General features: G+C 39.0%; 1 protein-coding gene across 1 annotated transcript in view; it reads right to left on the bottom strand.

Moving 5' to 3' along the window:
- Positions 1–13,043, bottom strand: part of TRHDE (thyrotropin releasing hormone degrading enzyme) — a gene marked incomplete at its 5' end in the record, with an annotated part of 402,285 nt that overhangs the window by 382,576 nt on the left and 6,666 nt on the right. The gene's annotated exons all lie outside the window — the stretch shown is intronic.

The raw sequence follows: 13,043 nt of genomic DNA, 5'->3' as shown, positions 1-13,043 counted from the left end.
CAAGCAGGGCATAGACCATCACTGAGAAACATCTATGTCCTCAAATGTCAGTAAGACACGGCCTGATTTTGTTAAGGAAAAGGATTTTGAAATCTGACAAAACTTGGTCTGCATTCTGGCTCCACAACATTTCTTAGCAGTATCATCTTGGATGATTACTAAATTTCCCTAAGGTGTACATGTTCATTGCTTAAAAGGAAATAATCATGCCTAACTTAAAAAGCATTGTAAAGCTTAGTAGAATGGAAAAGGGGATGTAAAGCACCTATCACTGTGAATAGATGAACAGCACCCAGAAGGCAGTTAATAAGCAGCAGCCACTGATTCACAATATCTTCAGCCTTTCTTGGAGTGCTATAATATACATTTACATAGAATAATCCAGACACCATTGGTTTTTACCACTCATAATATATATTTACTATATAAATAATATGTTATTATATGTTAATATAATAAAGTAATTTAACTAATAAATATCTATATAATAAATACACCAATGTGTGCGTGCACACACACACACACACACACACACACATATATATATATAATATTTAATACCCTCAAGTTTTCAGATCAAGCTGCAAAGTTGCATCTCATTAAAGCTCCAGAAGCACCCTCTATATTCTTTCACTGTTATGGTTACAAATCAAAACACTCTAAGTATTTGAAGAAGGACACACTTTTAACTTAAAAATGGGGCCATTATTTATGAAAACATTCATGACATAAATTAATTAAACTGTTAAAATAATACTAGTTAAAACTGGACATAAGTCAATAACAGACCCTTCATAAAACATTACTGAGTGCTACAAGTCATTTCTTTAAAAGGCTCTTTCCCCATAGTAGTTCTGCCACCCCTCCCCTCTCCATCATCCACAGTGTTCATGGTTAATCTCACATGGCACACTTTCCCGCTAAGCCAAAACTTGGCCTTAAAATTACTCTCAGCACAGCACTTCAGGCAGTTACTACCAATCAGTAGGTGTTGACATGTGTATTGAATCTTACTGGCTATCCCTGGCTCAAACCATGAAATGTAAATGAACCATGAAATGTAAATTTTACTTTTGTAAAATTATAAAGCTTACATGCATTATTGACGGCTTACTTTTTAAAAGTTTAGTTTTGAAACAGAGAAAAATAAGACATTTTAAAGATTAATTGTATATTTATTCTGAGAGAGGGGAATCGAGAATTATCTTGAAATAGTACTGGGCTGCTGCATACCAGGCTTGGATATATCACTTAACTACCTGAGTCTATTTTTTCATTAATAGAAGGAAAATAATATTTTCTCGGCCTCCCTTACAAAACTGTCAAGATGATAAAATGGGGTAATGTATAGGAAAGAAGTTTTAACTATAAATCTTCAGAAAAATATAAGGTTAAAGTTGGAAGCAATCTTAGAAACAAATTGTCCAGCTCTCATAAATTCCTAAAATGAAAAAGTAGTTCCAGTAGGGTTAAGTGATTTATCCAAAGTTACACAGGCAATTAGTGCAAAGCTGGGTCTAGAATTCACATTTTGTGTGTCTGAGTAAAAGGTAATTTTATTCCAAAAACAGTAAAATTAATCTTTAGCAATAATTTATAAACCATGTTTTAATTTGACTATTGGTAATAAAGGTTCTTCTTTCCAAACTTGCCAGCATCTTGGTAATATTTTTTCCTATTTTCTACTGATAGTAATATAGTTCTTGCTTAACGGAGTGTCAGTAACTTTTGATTAAGATGCACAAATTTACAATTTGCCCGTGCTTTTGTCTTACATATGTTCTTGAGTCTTATCTTTCTTATTAAAATGTCCACTGAGCTTCATATTTCTCTACTGAGGCTATTTAAAAGATACCTATGGAATTTAATATATGAGGAAAAGTGTTCCCTTTTAACTTTCAAGTATCTGAGAAATCCAATTCCAGTCATTGAGCAAATAGATATTATCTGCTATGTGTGATTTTCGCTCTATTAAGTGTGTGGTGGGATTTTTTTAAAAAAGATATAACCATTTTTGTCCTTAAGGTCTTTGCAACCTACCTGAAAAGGGAAATATATATAATACATAAGAAACAACTAATGATACTAGGGGAAAGTTCTGCAAGAGTTCAACAGAGAGGCTGTACTTAGAATGTATTAGTCATTAAGTAAAAAATCAAAGGTGTCTTTGGTATTAAGTAATTAAAGGGTAGGAATTTATTAGATGTAGAAGATCTAAATACCTCTGGGCTAATGAGAAATTAATAAACCAAATATTTATGCAGAAGAATCATGTTGTGCTCAAGTCTCCTTTTCCCTCATATAGTAAGTAAATATGTTAGTAAGGCTAGCAATTGAAAGCACTGATTCTCAGAGTTGAAAGGAACTATAAAGATCATCTAGAGGGCCTCCCTGGTGGCGCAGTGGTTGAGAGTCCGCCTGCCGATGCAGGGGATACGGGTTCGTGCCCCGGTCTGGGAGGATCCCATATGCCGCGGAGCGGCTGGGCCCGTGAGCCATGGCCGCTGAGCCTGTGCGTCCGGAGCCTGTGCTCCGCAACGGGAGAGGCCACAACAGTGAGAGGCCCGCGTACAGCAAAAAAAAAAAAAAAAAAAAAAAAAAAAAAAAGATAATCTAGTGACTTTTTCTGCAATTAATATTCTTAATGAATTCCTACACACAGTATATATCTATGCACTGAGGGCCGCATATATTTGATAATGTCTAAATGAGGAAAGACCAATTTCACAGTCTGGCACCTGAGGACGACTGCAATTGAATTTCAATTCAGTATTTAGCAAATCAAAACAAGCCCCTTGGAAAAGAAGAGCAGTTGGACTAGATTACAGTTAGGGTCTTTCCCAAGCTTGAGATCCTATAACTGAACAAAACTTAAAAAATAAAATATTCCCTGAATTTGATGAGATGTTTTTAAAATATTAAATTACGTTACTGCAAAATGGCTTTTTGCTACAAGATCTATTATAACGCATTTGCTTCTCTTAGTCAACATTTTTGAGTGTTCAACGCTGTGGAGAAAACGATAAATAGATGTACTCCCTTCCCTCAAAGAGTTTATACTCCGATAAAATAAATAAAACATATGCCTAAACAGGTATCGAACAAAAAGCCATGACAACGAGGGGAAATGAATGAAGAAATTACATCTTCCAAAGCAAGGTTTCTCAACCTTGGCACTACTGACTTTTTTTTTTTTTAATGTTAAGTATTGGTGAGTCAGTGGTAGAATTCTCGACACTGCTGACATACGAGGGTGGATAGCTATTCTTTCTCAGGGCCATCTTGTGCTTAGCAGCATCCCTGGCTTCTACCACTAGATGCCAGTAGCACCCCCTCTCTCCCGTTGTGACAACCGAAACGTCTCCGGACATTGCAGATGTCCCCTGGGAGGCAAAACTGACCCCGCTGAGAACCACCAGTCTTAAGAATTGAAGGAAGGCTTTATGGAGGAGGAAGCGTAAATTCCTGGGTAGTAAGGGTCACAGACAGATTGGAGAAGTGAGCCAATTGACTACTGGTAGCACAGAAATAAACCTTTAAAAAAGTTTTGACTCGGTCTGCACATTAGTGCACAGCACTGGATGCAGGCATGCTGCTTGTGCATAGATCTCTGTGTCTTACTTACAAATAAATAAGCAGGATTTTCTGTCCGGAAAGGGCCCACACCCTGGCTGCTTACATGAGCATCCTCACTTGCCAACACACTTGGACCTGATGTCCTCTAAAAAATGATGTCGACTTCCGGGCAAGATGGCGGAAGGGTAAGACGCGGAGATCACCTTCCTCCCCACAGATACACCACAAATACATCTACACGTGGAACAACTCCTACAGAACACCTACTGAACGCTGGCAGAAGACCTCAGACCTCCCAAAAGGCAAGAAACTTCCCCACGTACCTGGGTAGGGCAAAAGAAAAAAGAAAAAACAAAGACAAGAGGATAGGGACGGGGCCTGCACCAGTGGGAGGGAGCCGTGAAGGCGGAAAGGTTTCCATACACTAGGAAGCCCCTTCACGGCCGGAGACTGCGCGTGGCGGAGGGAGGGAGCTTTGGAGTAGCGGAGGAGAGCACAGCCACAGGGGTGCGAAGGGCAAAGCGGAGAGATTCCCGCGCAGAGGACTGGCGCCGACCGGCACTCACCAGTCCGAGAGGCTTGTCTGCTCGCCCGCCGGGGCGGACGGGGCTGGGAGCTGAGGCTCGGGCTTCGGTCAGAGCGCGGGGAGAGGACTGGGGCTGGCGGCGTGAACACAGCCTGAAGGGGGTTAGTGCGCCACAGCTAGCCGGGAGGGAGTCCGGGGAAAAGTCTGGAGCTGCCGAAGAGGCAAGAGACTTTTTCTTTCCTCTTTGTTCCCTGGTGCGCGAGGAGAGGGGATTAAGAGCGCCGCTTAAAGGAGCTCCGGAGACGGGCGTGGGATGCTGGGGCTGCTGCTGCCGCCGCCAACAAACCTGTGTGTGAGCGAAGGTCACTCTCCACACCTCCCCTCCCGGGGAGCCTGTGTAACCCGCCACTGCTGCGGTCGCAGGATCCAGGAACAGCTTCCCAGGAAGAGCGCACAGCGCGCCTCGGGCTGGTGCAACGTCACGCCGGCCTCTGCCGCCTCAGGCTTGCCCCGCCTCCGAGCCCCTCCCTCCCCCCCCCCTCCCCGGCCTGAGTGAGCCAGAGTCCCCGAAGCGGCTCCTCCTTTAACCCTGTCCTGTCTGAGGGAAGAACAAACGCCCTCCTGCGACCTACATGCAGAGGCGGGGCCAAATCCAAAGCTGAGACCGGGGAACTGTGAGAACAAAGAAGAGAAAGGGGAATCTCTCCCAGCAGCATCAGGAGCAGCGGATTAAAGCTCCACAATCAACTTGATGTACCCTGCATCTGTGGAATACATGAATAGACAACAAATCATCCCAAATTGAGGAGGTGGGCTTTGAGAGCAAGACTTATGATTTTTTTCCCCTTTTCCTCTTTTTGTGTGTATGTGTATGCTTCTGTGTGAGATTTTGTACAGCTTTGCTTCCACCATTTGTCCTAGGGTTCTGCTGTCCGTTTTATTTTTTTAATTTTTTTAATAATTATTTTCTATTTTACTAACTTTATTTTAATCTATCTTACTTTATTTTACTTTATCTTCTTTCTTTCTTTCTTTCTTTCTTTCTTTCTTTCTTTCTTTCTTTCTTTCCTTCTTTCTTTCTTTCCTTCCTTCCTTCCCTCCTTTAGACAACGAATCATCCCAAACTGAGGAGGTGGACTTTGAGAGCAAGATTTATGTTTTTTTCCCCTTTTCCTCTTTTTCTGAGTGTGTATGTGTATGCTTCTATGTGAGATTTTGTCTGTATAGCTTTGCTTCCAACATTTGTCTCAGGGTTCTATCCGTCCGTTTTTTTTTCTTAATAATTATTTTTAACTTTAATAACTTTATTATATTTTATCATACTTTATCTTATTTTACTTCATCTTCTTTCCTTTTTTCCTTCCTTCCCTCCTTCCTCCCTCCCTCCCTTCTTTCTTTCTTTCTTTCTTGTTCTACTAATTCTTTCTTTCTACTTTTTCTTTTTATTCTGAGCTGTGTGGATGAAAGGTTCTTGGTGCTGCAGCCAGAAGTCAGTGCTGTGCCTCTGAGGTGGGAGAGCCAACTTCAGGACACTGGTCCAAAAGAGACCTCCCAGCTCCACATAATATCAAATGGTGAAAATCTCCCAGAGATCTCCATCTCAACACCAGCATCCAGCTTCACTCAACGACCAGCAAGCCACAGTGCTGGACACCCTATGCCAAGCAACTAGCAAGACAGGAACACAACCACACCCATTAGCAGAGAGACTGCCTAAAAACATAATAAGGCCACAGACACCCCAAAACACACCACCAGACGTGGACCTGCCCACCAGAAAGACAAGATCCAGCCTCATCCACCAGATGACAGGCACCAGGCCCCTCCAACAGGAAGCCTACACAACCCACTGAAACAACCTTAGCCACTGGGGACAGACACCAAAAACAACGGGAACTACGAACCTGCAGCCTGCAAAAAGGAGGCCCCAAACACAGTAAGATAAGCAAAATGAGAAGACAGAAAAACACACAGCAGATGAAGGAGCAAGAAAAAAACCCACCAGACCTAACAAATTAGGAGGAAATAGGCAGTCTACCTGAAGAATAATGATAGTAAAGATGATCCAAAATCTTGGAAATAGAATAGACAAAATGCAAGAAACAGTTAACAAGGACCTAGAAGAACTAAAGATGAATCAAGCAATGATTAGAAACACAATAAATGAAATTAAAAATACTCTAGATGGGATCAATAGCAGAATAACTGAGGCAGAAGAACAGATAAGTGAGGTGGAAGATAAAATAGTGGAAATAACTGCTGCAGAGCAGAATAAAGAAAAAAGAATGAAAAGAACTGAGGACAGTCTCAGAGACTTCTGGGACAACATTAAACGTACCAACATTCAAATTATAGGGGTTCCAGAAGAAGAAGAGAAAAAGAAAGGGATTGAGAAAATATTTGAAGAGATTATAGTTGAAAACTTCCCTAATATGGGAAAGGAAATAGTTAAGCAAGTCCAGGAGGCATAGAGAGTCCCATACAGAATAAATCCAAGGAGAAATACGTCAAGACACATATTAATCAAACTGTCAAAAATTAAACACAAAGAAAACATATTAAAAGCAGCAAGGGAAAAACAACAAATAACACACAAGGGAATCCCCATAAGGTTAACAGCTGATCTTTCAACAGAAACTCTGCAAGCCAGAAGGGAGTGGCAGGACATAATTAAAGTGATGAAGGAGAAAAACCTGCAACCAAGATTACTCTACCCAGCAAGGATCTCATTCAGATTTGATGGAGAAATTAAAACCTTTACAGACAAGCAAAAGCTGAGAGAGTTCAGCACCACCAAACCAGCTTTACAACAAATGCTAAAGGAACTTCGCTAGGCAAGAAACACAACAGAAGGAAAAGACCTACAATAACAAACTCAAAACAATTAAGAAAATGGGAATAGGAACATACATATCAATAATTACCTTAAATGTAAATGGACTAAATGCTCCCACCAAAAGACACAGATTGGCTGAATGGATACAAAAACAAGACCCATATATATGCTGTCTACAAGAGACCCACGTCAGACCTAGAGACACATACAGATTGAAAGTAAGGGGATGGAAAAAGATATTCCATGCACATGGAAATCAAAAGAAAGCTGGAGTAGCAATTCTCATATCAGACAAAATAGACTTTAAAATAAAGACTATTAGAAGAGACAAAGAAGGACACTACATAATGATCAAGGGATCGATCCAAGAAGAAGATATAACAATTGTAAATATTTATGCACCCAACATAGGAGCACCTCAATACATAAGGCAAATACTAACAGCCATAAAAGGGGAAATTGACAGTAACACACTCATAGTAGGGGACTTTAACACCCCACTTTCACCAATGGACAGATCATCCAAAATGAAAATAAATAAGGAAACACAAGCTTTAAATGATACATTAAACAAGATGGACTTAATTGATATTTATAGGACATTCCATCCAAAAACAACAGAATACACATTTTTCTCAAGTGCTCATGGAACATTCTCCAGGATAGATCATATCTTGGGTCACAAATCAAGCCTTGGTAAATTTAAGAAAGTTGAAATTGTATCAAGTATCTTTTCCGACAACAACGCTATGAGACTAGATATCAATTACAGGAAAAGCTCTGTAAAAAATACAAACACATGGAGGCTAAACAATACACTACTTAATAATGAAGTGATCACTGAAGAAATCAAAGAGAAAATTTAAAAATACCTAGAAACAAATGACAATGGAAACACGACGACCCAAAACCTATGGGATGCAGCAAAAGCAGTTCTAAGAGGGAAGTTTATAGCAATACAATCCCACCTTAAGAAACAGGAAACATCTCGAATAAACAACCTAACCTTGCACCTAAAGCAATTAGAGAAAGAAGAACAAAAACATCCCAAAGTTAGTAGAAGGAAAGACATCATAAAAATCAGATCAGAAATAAATGAAAAAGAAATGAAGGAAACGATAGCAAAGATCAATAAAACTAAAAGCTGGTTCTTTGAGAAGATAAACAAAATTGATAAACCATTAGCCAGACTCATCAAGAAAAAATGGGAGAAGACTCAAATCAATAGAATTAGAAATGAAAAAGGAGACGTAACAACTGACACTGCAGAAATACAAAAGATCATGAGAGATTACTACAAGCAACTCTATGCCAATAAAATGGACAACCTGGAAGAAATGGACAAATTCTTAGAAATGCACACCCTGCCAAGACTGAATCAGGAAGAAATAGAAAATATGAACAGACCAATCACAAGCACTGAAATTGAAACTGTGATGAAAAATCTTCCAACAGACAAAAGCCCAGAACCAGATGGCTTCACAGGCGAATTCTATCAAACATTTAGAGAAGAGCTAACACCTATCCTTCTCAAACTCTTCCAAAATATAGCAGAGGGAGGAACACTCCCAAACTCATTCTATGAGGCCACCATCACCCTGATACCAAAACCAGACAAGGATGTCACAAGGAAAGAAAACTACAGGCCAATATCACTGATGAACATAGATGCAAAAATCCTCAACAAAATACTAGCAAACAAAATCCAACAGCACATTAAAAGGATCATACACCATGATCAAGTGGGGTTTATTCCAGGAATGCAAGGATTCTTCAATATATGCAAATCAATCAACGTGAGACACCATATTAACAAATTGAAGGAGAAAAACCACATGATCATCTCAATAGATGCAGAGAAAGCTTTCGACAAAATGCAACACCGATTTATGATAAAAACCCTCTGGAAAGTAGGCATGGAGGGAACTTTCCTCAACATAAAAAAGTCCATATATGACAAACCAACAGCCAACATCGTCCTCAATGGTGAAAACCTGAAACCATTTCCACTAAGATCAGGAACAAGACAAGGTTGCCCACTCTCACCACTCTTATTCAACATAGTTTTGGAAGTTTTAGCCATAGCAATCAGAGAAGAAAAGGAAACAAAAGGAATCCAAATCGGAAAAGAAGAAGTAAAGCTGTCACTGTTTGCAGATGACATGATACTATACATAGAGAATCCTAAAGATGCTACCAGAAAACTACTAGAGCTAATCAATGAATTTGGTAAAGTAGCAGGATACAAAATTAATGCATAGAAATTTCTGGCATTCCTATATACTAATGATGAAAAATCTGAAAGTGAAATCAAGAAAACACTCCCATTTACCACTGCAACAAAAGGAATAAAATATCTAGGAATAAACGTACCTAAGGAGAAAAAAGACCTGTATACAGAAAATTATAAGACACTGATGAAATAAATTAAAGATGATACAAATAGATGGAGAGATATACCATGTTCTTGGATTGGAAGAATCAACATTGTGAAAATGACTCTACTACCCAAAGCAATCTACAGATTCAATGCAATCCCTATCAAACTACCACTGGCATTTTTTACAGAACTAGAACAAAAAATTTCACAATTTGTATGGAAACACAAAAGACCCCAAATAACCAAAGCAATCTTGAGAACGAAAAATGGAGCTGGAGGAATCAGGCTCCCTGACTTCAGACTATACTACAAAGCTACAGTAATCAAGACAGTATGGTACTGGCACAAAAACAGAAAGATAGATCAATGGAACAGGATAGAAAGCCTAGAGATAAACCCATGCACATATGGTCACCTTATCTTTGATAAAGGAGGCAGGAATGTACAGTGGAGAAAGGACAGCCTCTTCAATAAGTGGTGCTGGGAAAACTGGACAGGGACATGTAAAAGTATGAGATTAGATCACTCCCTAACACCATACACAAAAATAAGCTCAAAATGGATTAAAGACCTAAATGTAAGGCCAGAAACTATCAAACTTTTAGAGGAAAACATAGGCAGAACACTCTATGACATCAATCACAGCAAGATCCTTTTGGACCCACGTCCTAGAGAAATGGAAATAAAGACAAAAATAAACACATGGGACCTAATGAAACTGAAAAGCTTTTGCACAGCAAAGGAAACCATAAACAAGACCAAAAGACAACCCTCAGAATGGGAGAAAATATTTGCAAATGAAGCAACTGACAAAGGATTAATCTCCAAAATTTATAAGCAGCTCATGCAGCTCAATAATAAGAAAACAAACAACCCAATCCAAAAATGGGCAGAAGACCTAAATAGACATTTCTCCAAAGAAGATATACAGACCGCCAACAAACACATGAAAGAATGCTCAACATCTTTAATCATTAGAGAAATGCAAATCAAAAGTACAATGAGATATCATCTCACACCAGTCAGAATGGCCATCATCAAAAAATCTACAAACAATAAATGCTGGAGAGGGTGTGGAAAAAAGGGAACACTCTTGCACTGCTGGTGGGAATGTGGATTGGTACAGCCACTACGGAGAACAGTATGGAGGTTCCTTAAAAAACTACAAATAGAACTACCATATGACCCAGCATCCCACTACTGGGCATATACCCTGAGAAAACCATAATTCAAAAAGAGTCATGTACCCAAATGTCCATTGCAGCCCTATTTACAAAAGCCCGGAGATGGAAACAACCTAAGTATCCATAACCCGATGAATGGATAAAGAAGATGTGGCACATATATACAATGGAATATTACTCAGCCACAAAAAGAAACGAAATTGAGCTATTTGTAATGAGGTGGATAGACCTAGAGTCTGTCACACAGAGTGAAGTAAGTCAGAAAGAGAAAGACAAATAACAGTATGCTAACACATATATATGGAATTTAAGAAGAAAAAAGAATGTCATGAAGAACCTAGGGGTAAGACAGGAATAAAGACACAGACCTACTAGAGAATGGACTTGAGGATACAGGGAGGGGGAAGGGTAAGCTGTGACAAAGCAAAAGAGAGGCATGGACATATACACACTACCAAACATAAGGTAGATAGCTGGTGGGAAGCAGCTGCATAGCACAGTGAGATCAGCTCGGTGCTTTGTGACCGCCTGGAGGGGTGGGATAGGGAGGGTGGGAGGGAGACGCAAGAGGGAGGGGATATGGGAACATATGTATATGTATAACTGATTCACTTTGTTATAAAGCAGAAACTAACAAACCATTGTTAAGCAATTAGACTCCAATAAAGATGTTAAAAAAAAAAAGTTTTGCCTCACATATTAACTTCGCACCCTGTCTGCTCTCTTCCAGGTTCCGATTTTCTCAGAGCCCAGTGTTGCCCGTCTACCTCGAACACCTCTCTCCCCCTTGATAGTCTCCTTTCTAACTAAGAGAGCCCATTTCAAGCTCAGTGCCCCCAACAGGCAACAGTGTCTGTTGGATTTCAGAAACATAATCTTGTCTTCGCTGCATATATTTTATGGTTGCCTTCAACTGGCGGAAGTGAGACTGCTTTCCGTCAGTAAAAACGCCAGAGACTTCTAGAGAAAGGGATTTGGAGCAGAAAATAATGAGTTTGGTTTCTGAGCAAATTTCAGGTGGAGTTTGAGGTGGTAGCAGTACACCAGGTAGAAAAAAATACAAAAAAATTAATTAACGATAGAGAACATTTTAATATAGAGTAAAGATGTGAAGTACCTATGTAAATACTGCAAGAAGTAAAATAAAAGAGCATGAGGCCGAAGGTAATGGGGAAGAGCATTTTGTTGTCTATTTTTCTCCTGCTTTCTCAAACAAAATCATTTTTATCTTTTAAGGAATCCCTCTATTATCATAAAAAACATTCCACCTCCAAAAGTGATATCCTGGAAGTGTCATTCCAAGAATGTCACTTTAGCATAACTAGAAAAATATGAATAATATACATGTATTTTAATTGTCTTCCATCTAAAATAAATTACTTGATTTCTTAACAACTTGTCTATTTGACATTTTGCTTGAGCTAAGAAGTAGAGCTTAAAGCTCTATGTTTCCTCTTAAGGATACAGAGAATTGATTTCTTCTTATTTCTGCGGAAGTTCACGAGGCAAGCTACTTGTGTCAAGTCATTGTAAGATTCAGCAGAAGTAATGCATTAACATTGGTTGATACTGCCAATAACTTACAGTATATGATACAATTTCTGTTCCATTATTTTCAGTTTGCCTTTTCATAAAGTTAAAATATGCAGAAGAAACAAACATGTGCATAACACTGCTAGTATTCAGACTGATTCATGTTTCATCGCGGAGCCCACCAGAACCAAGAGAACCTCAAGAATGGCAAGGCGTTTCTGAGAAGTTTACATTTTGGCCACATCTGTGCAGACCACACATACAGCACAGTGAAAAATGCTCTTTGAACTTGCTTCTATTGCAACTGCAATTTGCCTATGGTGTCAATAGTTTAAAATTGGTAATAAAAACTCCCAAGATCGAAAGAAGTGATCCAGTGGATCATCCAGCTGCTATTCAACTGTTTCCAGAAACTGAACAAAGCTACAAGATCATGGAAGTTACACGTCCCATTTAAAGTTAAGGTTGTTCATCAAAATGCAAATTATTACTCAATGACAAAACATTTTAAGCCAAAATGGGTCATTGTTTAGACTGTGTGTTTTTATGTACTTCAATGAGTCAGTAAAACTCTGCCATTTCAGAAGAGAAGTGTTCCTGCTGAATATTCAGTGCTGTAAGCAAGCACGTAGTCTATTGTTTTTCAAATAACCATTCTAGTAAACTAAAAACATAATGCAATAATGCCAGCAAAATGTATGTAGGAAGTGGTGCACATGTGAATAATCGTGTTATAAAAACAGAGCATAAAATTCATAATTGTTTTCATTTTTATGCACTAAATACTGTTATCGAAAATGAGCACTGAGTACTTGATCACCATTGATGAAGAGTATTACGAATGCACTAAAATTACTTTCCTGTGCCATAATGTTAGGTTTTTGATAAGAATAAATAAACTAGTGTCTGCGATTCATTTCTTTAATAGTGGAAAGAGAAAAAGTATTACATAAGTATTATGAAGTACTACTACTGGTGAAACTCACAAAGTCTTGAAAACAGTATCTA

The sequence above is a fragment of the Mesoplodon mirus genome (assembly GCF_964341445.2).
Source record: "Mesoplodon mirus genome assembly, chromosome: 11".
NCBI lineage: Eukaryota > Metazoa > Chordata > Mammalia > Artiodactyla > Ziphiidae > Mesoplodon > Mesoplodon mirus.
The sequence above is the reverse complement of the archived record's forward strand: the minus strand, read 5'-3'. Positions and strand labels throughout refer to the sequence as shown.